Source organism: Meles meles, chromosome 20 (genome assembly GCF_922984935.1).
Source record: "Meles meles chromosome 20, mMelMel3.1 paternal haplotype, whole genome shotgun sequence".
In the NCBI taxonomy this organism is placed as follows: domain Eukaryota; kingdom Metazoa; phylum Chordata; class Mammalia; order Carnivora; family Mustelidae; genus Meles; species Meles meles.
The window spans coordinates 39623494-39642784 of record NC_060085.1 but is presented as its reverse complement, the minus strand read 5'-3'; the positions used below and the strand labels follow the sequence as shown (position 1 = coordinate 39642784).

At 40.5% G+C, this 19291-nt stretch overlaps 1 protein-coding gene across 2 annotated transcripts in view; it reads left to right on the top strand.

The window, feature by feature from the left end:
- The window catches only part of EIF4E3 (eukaryotic translation initiation factor 4E family member 3), a 70931-nt gene that overhangs the window by 5571 nt on the left and 46069 nt on the right, over positions 1 to 19291 (top strand). The window lies entirely within an intron of this gene.

Sequence of the window (19291 nt, the reverse complement as noted above, 5' to 3'; positions counted from 1 at the left end):
AAACTAGGGGAAGAAAGTGGTCAGCTCCTATCTCAAATATTGTTCTTGCTGCCTGTATATGTTGAATGAGTATCTTCATGTGCGTACATGTGGTGTAGTGTAACACTGCGGTGAAAACTCTTTTCGTGGTCGGGATTCTGCACATGCAAAAGAATGAAGGTGAACCCCTGCTTCAAACCATATACAAAAATTGACACAAAAGGGATCATAGTCCTAGAAGCAAGAGCCGAAACTATAAAACTCTTAGCAGAAAACATAGGAGGAAATATTCATGACTTCGTGACTGTAGATTCGGCAGTGATTTCTTTGATACACCAGCAAAGAGATAAATTTAAAAAATGAAAAATAGATAAATTGGATTTTATTAAAAACTTTTAAAGTTTGTTCTTCAAAGAATACCTTCACGAAAGTGAAAAGACAACCTATAGAATTGGAGAAAATATTTTCAGTTACATCTGGTGAGGGGCTTGTGTACAGGATATATAAAGAACTCATATAACTCAACAATAAAAAGACAAATAACCCAATTTTTAAAAAATGGGCCAAGGAGTTGAATAGGCATTTTCCCAGAGATACACAAATGGCCAATAAAGTCAAGGAAAAATGCTTAACATCTTTAGTCTTTAGGAAAATGCAAATCAAAACCATAGTGAGATACGACTTCATACCAACTAGGATGATTGTTATCAAAAAGACAATAACATGCTGGTGATGAGGTGGAGAGATTGGAACCCTCCTGCAAGAATGTAGTTTGATGTAGGTGTTTCGGAAAAATAGTTTGGCAGTTCCTCAAAAAGTTAAACATAGAGTTACCATATGACCCACTTAGACTCCTAGATATATATACTCAAGAGAAATGAAAGAATGTCCACATAAAAATTCATACGCAACTGTTTATAGAAGCATTTTTCAGAAGGGCCAGGAGGAGGAAGCAATCCAAATGTCCGTCAGTGGGTGAATGGATAAACACAATATGGCGGGTCCATAGAATGGAATACCCGCTCATAGAAAGGAATGAAGTGCTGTTATCTGCTGCAGTACGGATGAACCTTGAAAACATTGTGCTGAAAGAAAGAACCCAAGTACAGAAGACTATGTACTATAGGTTTCTGTGTATACGAAATGTCAAATAGACAAGTCCATGTAGACAAAAAGTAAGTTGGCGGTTGCCAGGGGCTGAGGGTAGAAGAGATTAGAGAATGACTGCTAATGGGTTACTGGGTTTGTTTTGGGGGATGCTGAAAATGTTCTAAACTCAGGTGGTGTTGGTAGTTCCCCAACTCTGTAAATGTCCTAAGAAAATATGGAATTGTGAAAAAATTCATAATAGAGTCAGGTCACCTCTGTGTCCTTTGGCAGTGTCCTTTCTGAAAGGTAGATGGTGGAGCATCGAGGTGGCTCAGTCAGTTACCCGCCCAACTCTTGATCTCAGCTCAGGTCTTGATCTCAGGGTTGGAAGTTCAAGCCCCAGCTGGGCTCCACAGTGGGTGTGGAGCCTACTTAAAAATGAATGAATGAATGGCGGATAGGGCCCTGGAAAACAATGGGAACTTCTTGTTCCTGCTTTCTGAGTGAATGTAGGCCTTTAAGGTATGAATTCATATGTCCTTTCCTGGGGTGAACCACAGAAATAAGTGGTGCCTTCCCCTGTGGTCACATGTTGCCTCTGTGGTCGGCTTCAGCTTTTACATGCCTTAATGCAGAAGTGAACTTGGAAGGAGGGGGTTAAATTCTTATTTAGTCACTTTATATTGTGCTGTCTGCCCACTAGAAAACTAGTCTTTTTTAGACCCACTCATGTTCTAGAGGGGTTTTGCATACATTATGCAATTTACTCCTACAAAGCCCTGTACCCCTGTTTTACAGAAGCAGGGCCCAGAGTCTCATGTTAATGAGAGCAGTTAATCACACAAAGTCTGTGGTCACACAGCACAAAGCGGCGAAGCAAGGTTACAACTGAGACCGTCTGGCCTAATGGGCCCGAGTGCTCAGCAAATACGTACGGGGCTGCATTGATGAATTCGTAACAAAGGAAACCTGTTGATATCATATAAATATTAAGCTGCGGGTTGCACCACCTGAGAGTTGAGAAAAACTATTGTGTTGTAGGCAGTATTTTAATCCCCTGAAAATGAACCCTTCCAATATGGAAAAGAAGCAAAAATCTGCACTAACATGTTATCACCATTTAAATTCTCTCTCTCTTTTTTGTATTTCTGTCATTTTTTTCCCTTAAGATTTACAGCCACGGCTCAAAGTGAGAAAAAAAGCCGCCTTTTAGGTGACCTCTCTCTTTCCCACTATGCTTAATAGCTGTTGAAACTCCCTCTAGTGGTTTCAGTCATGATGTGACCCTAAACTTGGCTTTTTAGAGATGGAGTGTGACCCCCTGGAAGGGTGCTTCTGTGCATGCAGAAGACTGTAGGGTCACATCTGTCCCTGGACTGTGCCCCTGCTGTGTGTGGACTAAGGGTATGAACCGCACGTGGCAGAGCTCTGCTGCTATAATCCTCTCTTCCACCTCTGTCCTCTTGACTCAGAAGTCAGATTGTGCATTGAACACTGTTACTGTCCAGACCAGGAACCACCGAGACGGTGATTTGTAAGATAACAGATTGTGGGGCACATCCTTATAAAATGCTCTGAGCTGTGGAACGGAGACCCACAAGACACATCTCTAGAGATGTACCTCCTATTTCTTGATTTGCTATCTTACCTATTATGCAACGACTTTCTTGTAATGAGAAAGAAAAGTGACTATTTAAAATACCCACCCTCTGTACGCGTACACATCCCACACGCGTACCAATTCTTTCTCTCCCCCTACCCGCCAGCCTTGGCACTGGGTTTTGATTTAGATGAGATAGAGACAGACTCTTTTCATTGGCCAGAATTATTACCATTGTTTGGGGAGAGCAGCTTCAAGAATAAGACCCAGGCTTACCTTAGAGACACGGCAGACAGGTTTGGACAGTGAAACAAGTCACACAGAAGGTATGACTTGGGCACATTTCTTATTTGACATGATGGTTAAAGAGCTCCATTTCTCTGAACCCTCCTCCTAACCCCCGCCACTCTTAAATTGCTTTCTAACCTGCATAAAGCTCACTTAATGAGTACAAGGTCAAGTCCACTTAGCATTAGTGAGATGTGGGACCATGAGATTCCGTGTGGGATAGTGTAGATCACAGGGGAATCACATAATTGCGTTGTATCAGTTGTACCACCGTACTGTGTTCCTTAAAGTGAATAATTGTCTTCTCTTCCCCCTCCCCGCCCTTAATGTGTTATGTGCCGCTTTGACCTCTGACTTTCTGGCAGAATCTTGAAGTTTCTCATCCTCTGGTCGATCGGGAGTGTTTTCATCCCTGGAGACCTCTCTCCTGGAACCTTGTTCCTCTTCTTTCTGGTCTGGACAGCTTTCTGCACAGCTGTTGCCCTCGCACTTTCCATCAAAATCATGCTGGCATCTGCAGTCCCCCGCTGTGTCACAGCTCCCGTTTCCTGGCACCCACATCTTTCCCTTTCTCGTTTTGTTCTTTCGTTTCATGCTTGGGTGGTTGTATGTACATCAGAAACTTCCTGAGAAAGGTGATTTGGAAGTAACTGTTTTAAGCTTTTACACCTCTGAAAATGCCCGTATTTTGCCTTTATTCTGTCGTAGTGTGGCTGGGAACAGAATTCTACCAGGTTGGAAATGATGACTAATGACATTGAGCACCTTTTCATGGGCTTATCTCCCATCCATGTATCTTCTTTTCTGAGAAGTCTGCTTAAATTTTTGTCTGTATTTTTTTTCCTTAAGTCACTTATTTTTATTGACTTTTGAGAGTTCTTTATGTGTTCTAGAAGCAAGTTCTTTTTCAGACCCATGAGTCACAAATATTTTCTCTTGGTCTGTGGCTTCTCTTTTTATTCTTTCAATAGTGTCTTTTGGAGAGCAGAAGATATTAATTTTCAAAAAATCTCATGTATCAATTTGGATTACTTTATAGATGTGTTTTTGGTCCCTTTCCTAGGAAGTTCCTGCTTACACCAGAGTCACAAAGATTTTTTTCTATGTTTGCTTCAAGAAGTTTTATTTTTTTTTAAGTTTCACATTTAGTTTTATGCTCTGCATTGAGCCAATTCTTGTAAATGGTGTGAGATATGGCTTGAAGTTTTTGTTTTATTTTTTGCACATGGATATCCTCTTGTTCCAGCACTCTTTGTTGGAAGACCATTACTGTTCATGCAATTGCCTTTGCATCTTGGTCAAAGAAATCAATTGTTCATATATGTCTCTGTCTATTTCTGGACACTCTCTTCTGTTCACTTTCTCTAGCTTGATGCCAATACCACACTTTATTGATTATTGTGGCCTTTTAATAAGCTTTAAAATCAGGGAGTGTTATTTTTCCAGATTTGTTCTTTTTCAATTTGTTTTGACTGTTCTAAGTCATAAGCATTCACATATGGATCTTAGAATCAAGTTATCAAATTCTACAGAAAGGTCTGTTGAGATTCTAATTGGGATTGTGTGTAGATCAGTGTGGGGAGAATTGACATTTTAATGATAGTACAGCTTTCTGTATGTGAGCAAGGCATATCTGTCTACTTATTTAAATCTTCTTTAATTTCTCTCGGTAATCTTCTGTTGTTAGCACTCAGTTCTTTACATCTTTTGTCAGATGTTTTCATAAACATTTCATATTTATCACAGTATTATAAATGGCATTTTGAAAAACTTTAGTTTCCAACTCTCAATGCCATTATGTAAATACATAATTTATTTTTGTGTATTTATCTTGCATCCTGAAACTTTGCTAAGCTTACCAATTCTAGTAGTTTTTGTGGGTAAGTTCTGTGAGGTTTTTTTTCACATAGATAAATGTATTATCACCAAATAAAGACATTTTTCTTTTTTTCTTTTTCAATCCAGATACTTTTTATTTCTTTTTCTTGCCTTATTGTACTGGCTGGAACCTCTGGTACAGTGTTAAATAGAAGTGATGAGAGCAGACCTTATAGGTCTCTTCCCCATGTCAAGAGAAGGCATTCGTGTTTTCACCAGTAAGTTTGATATTAGCTGTAGGATTTTGTAGATGCCTATAGATGAGAAAGTTCCTTTCTATTCCTGTTTTGCTGAGGGTTTTTTTTTTTTTTAAATAAAAAATGATAGTCAGCTTTTGACATCTATTGAAATGATCACATGGATTTGCTAGTATAATTTGTTAAGTGACGTGTTGTATTGATTGACTTTCGTATGTTAAACCAAGCTGTATTCCGGAGAGAAATCCCAGTTGGTCATGATACATTATCCTTTTTATAGATTCTCATATTCTACTTGCTAAAATTTTGTTTGGAATTTTTGCATCTGTATCCATGAAGGTTATTGATTCTTTACTTTTTTTTTTTTTTTTTTTTTTTTGTTCTGAGGGTGAGGCTGGCTTAATGGAATGAGTTGGGAAGTACCCCTCCTTTACATTTTTCTTAAGAACACTTATTTATTTTAGCTGGGTAGGGGCAGAGGAAGAGGGAGAGAGTCCTGAACAGACTCTGTGCCGAATGTGGAGCCTGACATGGGGCTCAGCCTCACGACCCTGAGATCATGACCTGGGCTGAAACCAAGAGTCAGCCCTTCAACCAACTGTACCACCCAGGTGTCCCTACAATTTTTTTTTTAAGAGTTTTTGTGCTTGGTATTATTTTTCCCTTAAGTGTTTGGTAGAATTCGCCAGTGAAACCATTTGAGCAAGTTTTCTTTGTGGGATGGTTTTTAACTATATATGTCATTTCTTGTATGTATGTATGGTATATGCATGGCAGTTTGAGGTATGTATGTATGTATGTATGATGTATGGCAATTTGAGTTATGTGTGTATGTATGTATGATGTATGGCAGTTGGAGTTATCTATTTCTTCAGTAAACTTTGGTAGTTTGTGTCTTTCATGTTATTTGTCCAGCTTATCAATGTTATCATTGTCATAAGGTTAATAATCTTCCCCCATTATCCGTAGAATTCCCTTATTATCTATAGACTCTGTGTTAATATCACCTCTTTCCTGATTTTGCTGAATTTTTTCTCAGTTTTTTTCCTTGAACAGTCTGACTGAAGGTTGATCAATTTTTTGTTTTATCTCAAAGAACTATGTTTTTGGTTCATTGATTTTCTGTTTTCTACTTGCTGGTTTCTACTATGATCTCTATCATTTCCTTTCTTGAGTCCAATTTGCTCTTCATTTTAGTTTCTTAACATGATTTAATGATCAAGGTCATTGATTTGAGACCATTACTTAAGCATTTGTATTATAAATTCTTCCCTAAATTTGTGTTGTAAATTCTACTATAAATTTACTGCTTTAGCAGCATCCCACAAGTTTGACCTGTGTGTTTTCATATGCATTCGTTTCAAAATACTTTCTTTTTAAGATTTTATTTATTTATTTGAGAGAGAGAGAGAGCAAGAGCAGGGGGAGAGGCAGTGGAAAAAGCAGGCTCTCCGCTGAGCAGGGAGCCCCATAAGGGACTCGATCTGAGGACCTTGAGATCATGACCTGAGCTGAAGGCAGACACTAAACCAACTGAGCCACCCAGAAGTCCTGTATTTCAGAGTATTTTCTAATTTCTTTTTTGTGTCTTTTTTAAACCATAGGTTATATAAAAGTGCTTTATTTAGTTTATAAATATTTGGGGATTCTCAGAGATATTACTATTATTAATTTTTTGTATGTATGTATCAGAAAACATACTTGTATGACTTGAGTTCTTTTACATTTATTGAGAGTTGTTTTAATGGCCCAGAGTATGGTTTGTCCTGCTAAACATTCCATGTGCCCCTTAAAGAATATATATTGTGTGGTTGTTGGGTAGAATATTCTGTAAATGACAACCAGGTTAATTTGAGTTTTTTATATTCAATAAAGTTAAAATATTTTATATTCTTACTGATTTTCTGTCTACCCATTCTATCAGTTACTGAGAGGAGTGTTAAAATCTTAGGCTGTAAGTGTGGATTCAAATATTTGTCCTTGTGCTTTAACAGTTTTTTCTTCATGTATCTTAGAGCTATGTGGTCAGGAGTAAAAATGCTTGGAATTGTTATGTCATCTTGGTGAACTAACTTGTTTATATAATTAATTTAACTTCTTCATTCTCCATACTGTTCTTTGGTCTAAAATTCTCTTAGTGTGATATTAATATAGCATCTCCAGCTTACTTTTGATAAGAAGTAGCACAGTATATCTTTTTATTCTTATTTTTTTTATTTTAAAATTATTTTATGGTAGATTATGTTCATGAAATCAAGCTAAGGATCAAGGTAACTTTACAATTTTGCTTACAGTTTAAACCTGGGATTTAGGGTGTGCACCTGTGTTTGCGCATGTCCTCATGTGTGTGGTTTTGAATGAGTTCTTACAATTCTTTTGTTCTCTTAACAATTTTTCTCATACACCCTTGGCTCATAGTAGGTGCTCAATAAGTATTTGTTAACTTGAAAGTTTTTGTATACTACCTGTAGAAAGGAAAACATTTTAATCCTTTTACTTTTCACCTATTTCTGTCTTTACATTTCAAGTGTATTTCTGGAAGGGAGTATTACTGGTAGGTCTTGCTATTTTATCCAGTCTGACAATCCCAGCATTTAATTAAGATATTTAGACTGTTTACATTTAATGTGAATTTTAATGCAGTAAGATCAAAATCTATCATCTTGCTATATTTTACTTGTCTTACTTGATCATTGTTCCCTTTTCCCTGTTTTTATATCTACTTTTGGATTAACTAGATGTTCCTTATGATTTCTTTTTTTTTTGTCTCTTTTGTTGGATTATTAGCTATAATCTTTTTCTTTGTTATTTTAGTGCTTTATTTAGGGTTTATAGTGTAGTCTTCAATGTACCATGGCCTATCTTCAGGGGATACTGTACCTCTACACATATAGTATACAAGCTTACAGATAGTGTACTTTCATTTCTCCAAACTTTGTGCTATTGTCACATATTTTGTGTGTGTGTGTGTGTGTGTTTTAAATCTCATACTGCCTTGTTTTTTGTGGGGTTTTGTTGTTTAGACAGTCCACTTTCTTTTACTTTTTAAAATTTTTTTATTTTTTTAGTCCACTGCCTTTTTAAGAGATTTTAAATGTAAGGAAAATTTTCATCTATTTACCCATGTGATTACCATTTCCCGTACTCTTCGCTCCTTTCTGTAGATATAATTTCCCTTCTGGTATGATTTTTCTTTTTCTTGAAGAACTTCATGTGACATTCTTTGTAGCATGGGTTGGCTAGTGATGGATACTTTCAGCTTTTGGATGTCTGTAAATATCTTTCTTTTTTTTTTTTTTAATTTTTGCTGTTTTTTCCCTTCCATCTTCTTGATTTGGTTTACTTTACTCATCTCCTTTTAGTTTCTTTTTTTTTTTTTGTAAAGATTTTATTTATTTATTTGACAGACAGAGATCACAAGTAGGCAGAGAGGCAGGCAGACAGAGAGAGAGAGGTGGAAGCAGGCTCCCTGCTGAGCAGAGAGCCCGATGCGGGGCTCGATCCCAGGACCTGGGACCATGACCTGGGACCATGACCCGAGCTGAAGGCAGAGGCTTTAACCCACTGAGCCACCCAGGCGCCCCTCCTTTTAGTTTCTTAATGTAGGTATTTATGTTATTGATGTCAGACTTTTTTTCTTTTGTAAAGTAAGCATTTCACACTCTAAAATTCCCTTTCAGCTGTGTGTACCTGCATCTGACATATGTTTGTATGTTATATTTTCATTTTCATTTAGTTGTATGTATATTTAATTTTCTTTGAGATTTCCCTTTAGCCGATGGATTATTTATATGTATACTGTTAGTTTTCATGTGTTTGGAAATTTTCCTGTTGTCTTTCTATTAGTGGTTTCTTTTAAATTTGTTGAGGTTTGTTTATATACAGGATGTAATCTACATTGGTGAATATTCCAGGAGCATTTAAAAAAAATGTGTATTCTGGGTGCCTGGGTGGCTCAGTGAGTTAAAAGCCTCTGCCTTCAGCTCAGGTCATGATCCCAGGGTCCTGGGATCCAGCCCGCATCCAGCTCCCTGCTCAGCAGGGAGCTTGCTTCCTCCATTCTCTCTGTCTGCCTCTCTGCCTACTTGTGATCTCTGTCTGTCAAATAAATAAATAAAATCTTAAAAAAATGTGTATTCTGCTAAAGTGCAGTATATGTCACTTACATACTGTTGGCTAAACTGTGTTATTCATTTCTTCTGGAAACTTTTGGAACCTTTCTTCCTTGCTTGCTGATTTTCTGCCTAGTATTTCTATCAATTGCTGATAGTGGGGTGTTTAAGTTCTGAAATGTAATTGTCCATCTCCTTTCCACCCTTTCAGGGTTTTCTTTGTTGTATTTTGAGGCTCTGTTGTTTGGTGCACACGTACTCGGGGTCATTGTCTTCTTGAGTTGATTGTTCTTCATTATGTGGTATCTTTGTCTCTAGTAAACTTTGCTTTGAAGTCTACTTTAACATATTAATATAACCACTCTTAACATTTTTTAGATTAATGTTTACATGATATATCTTTTGCTATCCTTTTCATCCTACCCATATTGTTTGTTTGAAGCGAGTTTTTTTTAATAGACGGCATATTATTGGATCACGAGAGGTTTTTTTGTTCTTGTCATTGTTTCTTTGTTTAATCTCCTCCCCCCATGATGGTGTTGGCCTTGATGACTTGGGTGGGAGATGGGATCATAGTTGTTCTGTGGTGTTTGGCTGGTGTACAGCAATTCTTGTCTGAAAGTTTTCTTTCTTGGCAGGCTGCTGCTTTTCTTGTCCTTTGGCTAGAGAGAAAGCCAATTTTTCTTGGGCTTTATCTGCCTCTGTTCATTGGCATTTCGAGGATGCCAGCTCTTCCAGCTCCAAGTCTGGGATATATGAGGCACAAAGAAAACCCACAGCACTCACCACCATGGTGTTCCTTGGGTGCCAAGGCTCCTAGCTGGTGTGCCACCTTCTTGCCACTTTTCACAGTCCTCTTCTGTTTAGTTTATACGCAGTATTCAGGATTTTTCACTGTACCAAGTACAAGGAATTGGGAAAAGCATGTCGACTCCATCTTTTGGGAGGCAGCATTCTTTCCCATTGTTTCAGAAGAGACATTTCATTGCATCTAGAATTCTAGGTTAACTTTTTTTTTCTTTCAGTACTTTAAGTAAGGAGACTGCTTCCCTATCTTCTTGCTTTTATTATTTCCTATGAAAAATCTTTTCAAATCTTTATTTTTGTTTCTCTGTTCATAATGTGTCTTTTTTTTTTCTGGTATTGAGCAATTTGATTATGCTCTGGCTCAGTGTAATTTTTTTATGATTTTGTGTCTGGAGTTCACGGAGATTCGTAGACCAGTGGGTTTACCTCTCTTAAGCAGCTCCTCTCTAAAAATGATTCAACCAACCCTATGGCAAATGCTCCACTATTGTTCATTTGTAGTTCAACTCCATTGTTCACCAAATTCCATATCGTTATTTAATAGGTATACATATGCTGTGTACACCAGGTACACAGGCCCCTTTCCACAGTGTTCTAGTTTTAAACACTTGGGGGCATAATGTGAAAACTTCCCTAAGTCAAAGGCACATCTCATCTTTTAAATGTTAGAGAGATAAATGGAGGGAGGTGGAACTTGTCCTCCGGAGGTTGTCCTCCGGAGGTGAGTTTGCAAATGTAGGAACACAGACTTGGAACCAGACTGACTTGGCTTTGAACTCCACCTCTTGCTGTGTGAATGTTTTTCAACCCTTCTGAGCCTCCAGTGTATAAAATAGGGATGATAATCATACCTACCTACAGGACTGATATGTGGAATAGATAAGTAAATGTGGAATATGGTTAAGCACTCATGAAACGGTACCTATTGTCATTGTTGGTAGTTTTTTTTTTTTTAATAGCCTTTATTTTTTTTTAAAGATTTTTAAAAAATTTTAACTTATTTGACAGACAGAGATCACAAGTAGGCAGAGAGGCAGGCAGAGAGAGAGAGAGAGGAGAAAGCAGGCTCCCTGCTGAGCAGAGAGTCCGATGCGGGGCTTGATCCCAGGACCCTGGGATCATGACCTGAATATGGCCTTTATTTTTAAAGCATTTTAGGTTCACAGTAAAATCAAGCAGAAAGTACAGAATTTCCCTTAAACATGCACATATGCAACTTCCCGCACTATCAAAATCCTCCCCTAGATCTGTACATTTAATTTAATCAGTGAATCTACATTGAGGCATCATTATCACCCCAAATCCATAGTTGACATTAGGGTTCACTCTTGGTCTTATACATTCTGTGGGTTTCAGCAGATGTATGATGACATGTACTCACCATGGTAGTATCATACAAAAGAGTTTCACTGCCCTAAAATATCCCCTTTGCTTGGTCTGTTGATTCTCCCTTCCCCTAACCCCTGGCAGCCACTCACCCTTTTGCTATCTCCGTAGTTTTGCGGTTTCCAGAGTATCATCTGTTTTGACTGATATGGTATAGGGCCTTTTCAGGTTGACTTCTTTCACTTGGTAATATTCAATTAAGCTTCCTCGTGTCTTTTCATGGCTTGATAATCCATTTCTTTTTTGTCACTGAATGCTATTTCATTTGATGGGCGTACTACTTCCATTTACCCACTCACCTACTGAAGCACGTTTTGGTCGCTTCCATATTTTCGCAACTGTCAATGAAGCTGCCATAAACGTCTGGGGGTAGATTTTTGTACGGTCACATTTTCAACTACTTTTGAGTAAATACCAAGTAGCCGTATTGCTGGATTATATGGTAAGAGTGCATTTAGTTTTATGGAAAACTGGAAACTGTCACCCAAAGTGGCTGTACCATTTTGCGTTCCCACCAGTGTGATTAGGGTTTCCATTGTTCCACGTCCTCAGGGGCATTTGGTGATGTCAGTGTTTTGGGTTTTGGTCATTCTGATAGGTGTGTAGTGGAATGGAATCTCGTTGCTTTAATTTTCAGTTTCCCAATGACAGACAATGTGAAGCCTCTTTTCATATGCTTATTTGCCATCTGTATATTTTCTTTGGTGAGCTGTCTGTTCAGATCTTTGCCCATTTTAAAATTAGGCTGTTCATTTTCTTCTTGTTGAGTTTTAAGAATTCTTTGTTTATTTTGGAGCTGTTGGCATTTTGATTTGAATTATTATTGTCTTCAGTGCTATATAGGTTTTCTTGACACCTCAGTATTCTAGGCTGCAAAAATTAAAAAAAAATCTGTTTTCTCTTTTTGGAGGGAAGTAGAGAAATTATCTTCACCTGAAAAAAATTAAAAGAGTTTTCCCCAGGATTACCTTGATCGAAAAAGAATTTCAGGCTGCCTCTTAGGTACAACAGTGGCCTCGTGGGGCTTCCATGCTGTAAATCCCTCCCTACAAAATTAGCTTATTCCATGGGTTTCTTAGTAATTATCTTATTAAGTAGTAGGAAATACCTGCTCGGCACAGCATTGCCTTTCTTCTGTGTCTTCTGTAGGTGTGTGTAAATGAACGAGGACCTCTGCTCTAATCAGCGGCAGTGACAAGTAACAAGCCACCCTAAGTTCCAGAGGACTGTGCTGGCCTAGATCATTCTATAACAAATAGTCACTAATGCTACTGAAGAAAAATATGTCCCATTGCAGGTGAAGGATGTATTATATTCTCTGGTTTCCCTCCTCCCACCCCTTCACTATGTGTCAGGAGATTTATATCATTTATATCAGGGGATTCATTTTCATTTTATGTCTTTTTATTTACGCACCAGTTCCTTTGCAAGTAATTTTAATTCTCCCTTTTATGAGAGTGAGGTTTTGTGTCTGTGTATTCCTATATAAGATAAAGGAAATGATTGTTTTTAACGCAGATTTGAAAGAAATATAATGGATTTCAGCTACAACAATTTCTCCCCATTTAGAGGAGATGAACACCTAGTTAGATGAAGAACGTCATTTCTCATATAATTTGAATACATCCTGTTTCCATGACAACTTGTACTTACCAGCTTGCCTGGTAAAAGAAGTGTTTGAATTCTTTCTTTGATAGAAGATTTGACCAGACACTGGGATTCCAGTTTTTTAATTCCTATAATTTAATTCCAGTTTAGGGGTATTTCTCTTCTTAACATGGGCTGCTTTTGAAGGAAACAAGCCCAAAGATCATTGGGGGGTTGGGTGGGGAGGTAACTCCACCTTCAGAATAAGAGGAGAGGATTCCCAGGCCAAATGCTAATGAACCCAGGAAATGATACTGCTGCAGGTTGTACTCGTTTTCTGACATCTTCCAGTTAAATCAAATCAACAGGGTGATGTAACAACTTATTAAGATGCTATTTGATTTGACAGAGAATGACTCAGTTACTCATTGCCATCTGGACACTATAATCATTAGGCTTGTTTCCTCACTATGAACTTAGGTCTTGCCTTTATGCGTGGTCTGTGCCCTCTTAGTGCTGAATTTTGATTCTTGCAAGGAATATGGTTTTATTAATGATTTTCCCTCAGAATGAATGATAGGAAATTATTTGCATCATTAAACTATGCTTGTGCAAAACATGAAAAAGATAGTACTATATTTTATGGACAAGATGATGTTTATGTCATATGAAATATTTTAGTCCATAAGGCCAGAAAGAATGACCCCTTTAGGGCCCTTTTAGGGCATTTTAGAAATGATAGAAACTTAACTCCAAGTTAGGATAATTCAGAGTTTAGCTCTGAGGGACCTGGAAGGTTTTGAAAGGACAGAAGTAATTCTTAGCTATCTCCAAGATCGTGCTCAATGATGATAAATATTTGTGACCCAAACAAAACACGTGTGCACAGTGGTCTGTGGGGTACCAGGTTTATCATAACTCCCATTAGAAACCACATTTTTTAAAGATATTGTTAGAGAGAGAGAGAACAGAGTGAGCCAGAGAGAACAGAGTGGTGGGGGGAGGGGCAGAGGGAGAAGCCAACTCCTGGCTGAGCAGGGGGCCTGCTGAGCCCAGGACCCCGGATCATCACCTGAGCTGAAGGCAGACACTTACCCTTAACCGCTTAACCGCCTGAGCCAGCCAGGCACCCCTGTTTCTTTACTTTTATATTTATTTAAGCAATTTCCACACTCAACCTGAGATCAGTAGTCTCATCCTCTTCCAATTGAACCAGACTGGTGCCCCAAAACTAAGGAACTGTTAAAGATATACCATACCACGCAACTTAATGTCATGTGCATAATATGTAAAAAATGAAAGCCAACAGGAAAGAAGGAAAAAAAAATCACAATATCTCTATGTATTGGGCGTATGCAATTCTAGCACTTGGTTAATGGAAAGAGATTGAGTAACCACAGAGATTTCTTTGACCTCAAATTCTGTTTCCAAATTCTGATTCCTAATGTTGCACTTTGCTCAGTAGTTGCAGTTCTGAAAATTTTATGCAATTACAAGTTTTTTGGGGAAAACAAATAATACGGCTTTATTCCAAACTTGCTTTATTTTCCTTTTCTAATTGCCCATCAATTGATAATAGCTTTGCAAATTTTAGAGGACTCAGCTTTTAAGAAGTAAATGACTTATAAAATATTTTAATATTCACTTTAATGAATGTTTTAATCATAGATTCATTATCCAGATATTTGTTGAATAGTCAGTACACGAGGAATCTTTAAAATACTCTCTGAGGAACACAAAGGTGACCTCCCGCCCCTCCTTCCCCTCCCCACCCCCCACACAAGGAACATAGACTAATACCAGAAATAAGGTATAGATGGTCATTTTGTAACATGACTCATCACCTCCTAATATCTTGCTGAGTAAGTTTATATTTTTTCTGTATGATGATTTCTTCTGTCATAATATGATGTGATTATTTAGGCTTAAAAATGAAGCTTTGGAGGGGTGCCTGGGTGGCTCAGTGGGTTAAGCCTCTGCCTTTGGCTCGGGTCATGATCTCAGGGTCCTGGGATCGAGCCCCGCATGGGGCTCTCTGCTCAGCGGGGAGCCTGCTTACTCCTCTCTCTCTGCCTACTTGTGATCTCCCTCTGTCAAATAAATAAATAAAATCTTTTTTTTTTTTTTTAATGAAGCTTTGGAAAGCACAGTGCCCTTTCTCAAGAGTACAGGCTTTCACAAGCTTCCCCTAAGTGATTTCTGAGCCGTAAGTGAAGGCGCAAAATCTGATCTTATCCCTGAAGAACCTCTTCACTATGAAGAAGTAAGCAGCTTGCTGCAGACTTACCCCACCATGCAAGCAAGCGTCACCTTGCAGTGGGGACTGGAGGCCTCCTGCTTGGATGCAGGCCACCAAGTACTCTGTGGACACGCTCCTGGCGTGACCAACACTTCCAGATCACCCAGGACGGAGTTGGGGGTGGGGGTTCTAGGATGTATTTTGCTAAAATTGGGGCAGTCTCAGACAAACTGGGATGGCTGGTTCTATACACTCTTCTCTAAATCTCTGAAAAGTGCCAAGAAGAACACGTGTATTCAAGTAGCCTAGAGGCTGTCAGGTTAGCTCTGCCAGGAATTGTAATAAGGAAACCAGAACCAGTGACTGTGTGGCATTTTGTGGCTTGTGGAGGACCTCACCTCCAGGCAGCACTGGGAAGCCAGTATTAATAGTCCACACATTTTTCAATTGATGAGAAAGAAGACTCAGAGAGGTTGATGGATTTGTCCCAGATCACACAGCTGTTAAGTGTGGGCTTGAACACACACTTGGAGGTCTTCCTCTGATCACATTGCCCCTCTACTGACCATCTCTCCTTCCCTTTAAAACATTTCCAAAGACCAAGCTGAAGCCTGCTGGCTTTCCTTTTCAGGTGCATTCTCCACCCTGAGCACCCTCACAGCTTTGGTTGATTGAGAGGCCAGGGGAGCTTGGATAACTAGTCTGTGATAAGGAGCCAGTGATTTGCAGAGAATTACACTTGTTGCAGTGTTGCACGTAATGGGGACAAACCTTGGTAACAGTCTGCATGCCAGCAGTAGGAGTGGGTTATGTTAACCTTAGATATAAAACCTCCAGTTACTTATTCAGGAATAGCAGAGAACTGGAATCCAGGAGAAGTCAATCACGGCCAAATCATTGGCAAGTCCAGAGAACAAAGGAGAGGAACGCTGTCCTCTAGAGGAAAGCGGGAAGCTGGAAGGCTGTTAAAAACCAAAAATCCACTAGAGTCAACTGGGAGCTCAGAGTATAGAGACTTTCCATTGGCTGAGTTGTGACTGCATCTCAGGGGGTGGGTTGTTGCTGGAGAAGGAAGAGGAGAGCCTTCCTCCTGCTGGGGTAGTGGTGAAGGTGGGTGTATTGGCTTGCAATGTACATCTCTTCCTGTTAGATATGCAGTTAGCCACAGTGGTAGTGCTGAGAGCTTCCTCTGGCCTCCTGACTCCATTTTACATGAGGTTTCCTGTATTAATTTTCATAGCTATATGAATTGTTCTTCCAATCAGTGAACTACTGTGCAGTCACAACAAAGATCCCTTAACCTGAATTCTTGGGCCACAAAACCAATGTTCCTGAAGTCACTGGGATTTCATTCCAACCAAAGCAAAGCAGGCCGTGGTAAGGGGTTTGGGCACCTGCTCAGCCATGCCTCCAGAACCCTAGATATCTTGCCCCTTTCTGGAGTTTTGTTTGGTCACTGAGCTCCCATGACAGAACATCCCTTGAAGGATGGAGAATTTGTGTGGGCAGAGAAGAGAAGGCTCAGGAAAAAGTGGGGAGATGAGAGTGCACACAGTAGGTTTACTGAGAGGGGAGTACACGGATCATACATTGAGTCAAATCGAGTCCCCCATGTGCCAGACGCTGCACAAGGAAGTGGGGAGGCACGGGGCGGGGGGGCGGGGGGAGGAGCTCGCAGGCCTGCCTTTGAGAGCTCCTGCCCTGGCAGAGCTGAAGATGCAGCAAGGAGAAGAGGATGCCTCCAAAGAGAGATATTTATATATGTGTGTATATATATATCTCTCAAAATACATATACTTGCTCTATGTTAATACATATACATATGCTGGAAATATATTAATATATCTTCAAGTATATGCAAATTTAGGTATGTGTATATATAATGAAATATATTTGGAAATATACTTGCAAATGTATTCGGAAAGGTGGCTGGAGTAGGAAGACTGCAAATGCTAGAATGGAGATGCAGACTTGAGCCTGTGGGAGAGAGGCAGCCCTGCAGGTTGAGCAAAGCAGCAGCGGGGGAAAGGTGCTTTTTAGGAAGAGTAATATACCACCCTCAGAACGGATAAAGCGGCAGAGGAGAAAGACTCGACATTGGGAAACAGATTCACTGACTGCTCCTTTCAGCTAGCGGCTGTTGTATACCCAGTTCTTTTCCTTCACAGACCTTGGCAATGTGCCATGCACGTGGCCAGACCTAGGCTGGGTACCAGGGGCTGGTCCTCTTGGACCAGATGTCCTGGGGTGGGAGATAGGCAGTAGATCCGTGCAGCTCTGACGCACGTTCGGGTGGTCATCAGTGGGGATGAGGACCTGCTCTGGAGCTGGATGGTGGGGCAGCCCCTGCCCAGGAGGCCTGAGTGGGAGAAGAAGCTGGTCGTACAGAGCAGAGACTGGCCAAGGACCGAGTTCAGCAGAGGAAACAGCTTGCGTAGATGCCTCGAGGCCGCAGAGAACCTGTGAGGAACGGGGAGAGTGCGGCCATGTGGCTGGAAAGGCAGGAAGCCTCTAGAAGATCCTGAGCCCTGTTTGCAACCGGAAAGAGATGGTGAAAGCAACAGGAAGCTGGCAAAGCACATTAGGCACGATTGAATGGGCGTTTGGAGACAACGGCTGAGACTGCTGTCTGGCACGGGGGTGGAGGGGCAAGTGCCGGAAGCAGGGAGACTGGTCAGAAGCCTGTCGTGATTGGCCAGAACTCAGGAGGTGAGGACTGGGAGTGGGTGTTACTGGTGGGAATAAAGAAGGAAAACCAATGCGGGCGCCGCAGGAGGAGCAGAAGCAGGACCGCGTGGCTCGTAGGCAGCTATGGATGTGGAGGGTGGGTCTGCGGAAACCTGATGTCCCATTTTCCAGGCGCAACGGTTGCAAGGATGTCAGTGTCCTCATCGCAAATACTCAACAAGTGCTATTTCATTTACGCCTTTCCCTTGCACTTGAGGCTCTGAGCCAGACCCTCAGGGGTCTTCTAGATTCTAGACAAGTAAAATGGGTCGAGCTTTTCCTGTGTGCAGCTTATAAGGTGCCTAACAAACCTGTTTTCTCCTACTCGCCTCACAGCAGCCTGTGGAGGGAGCTCTTGCTACCTCCACCTTCCGAGTAAGGAAATCTGGCATTCAGCAAGGTTAATAAATGACCGAGGTCACACGGCTTACCCCTGGCGGGATCTTGGTTAAAGCAGGCTTCGGTCTCACTAAAAGCAATAACTCTTAAATCACCTCATAGCCTCCCGCGACACCCTCAGTGCCTCAGGGGTGTTTCAAGCCTCCCCCTTGCCCACTCTGCTCTCCCCCTCCACACCCCCACCCCGGAACTGATCACCTGCAACACCTGCCTTTGCGGAAGCTTCAGCGGGACCTGGGCCTCCCTGTCCCCTGAATCTTGAGAGACTGAGGTCTGCCATCTAGTGGCTACTGCTTTCCTTTTTATTCGGCGCTTTTAAAAGAAAGGAAACCGGGAGTTCCCACATACAAGACAGCCCTGCGTATTTATAGCATCACACCCTGTAAACAGGAAACTTCTCAGTCTTAGAGAAGGAGCCTGGTAACGTAAACATAGCATATTGGCAATGAGTTCCTCCGCCCATTCAACAAACATTTAAATATATATATATAATGCATAACTGTATATGCATATATATTTAAGTGTTTGTGTTTATATATATTCATTTATACACACACACACATCTATATTCATTCCACTGGAAAGTAAGCTCAGTGAGACAGGGATTTCTTTTGTCTGTATTGCTCACTAATGAATTTCAAGGGCCTAGAACAGTGGCATTTGCGTAGCAGACATGCAATAAATATTTACTGACTGTAGAATACACGAGTACCTAGGATTAGTGCACCTTTACTGTACCCCGGGCACTTGACATGGGTGTTTTCTCGTTTACTCCTAGCGATGACTTAAGAGACAGGGAATGTCAAGATGCTTGTGTCTTAGATGTAGAGACTGAGCCATAGAGGGACAAGAAGTTTACTAGGTCTGGGGAGAGCTGCTGGGCTTTGACCCAGGCTTGCTGGCTTGAGAAACACTGCCTTGAACTACGTGCACAGTGGCCCTGTCTGCTCTGTGGGCAGGCGTCATGTGCGACACAGCCGCCATTTTGATGGGCGGTAGAGGT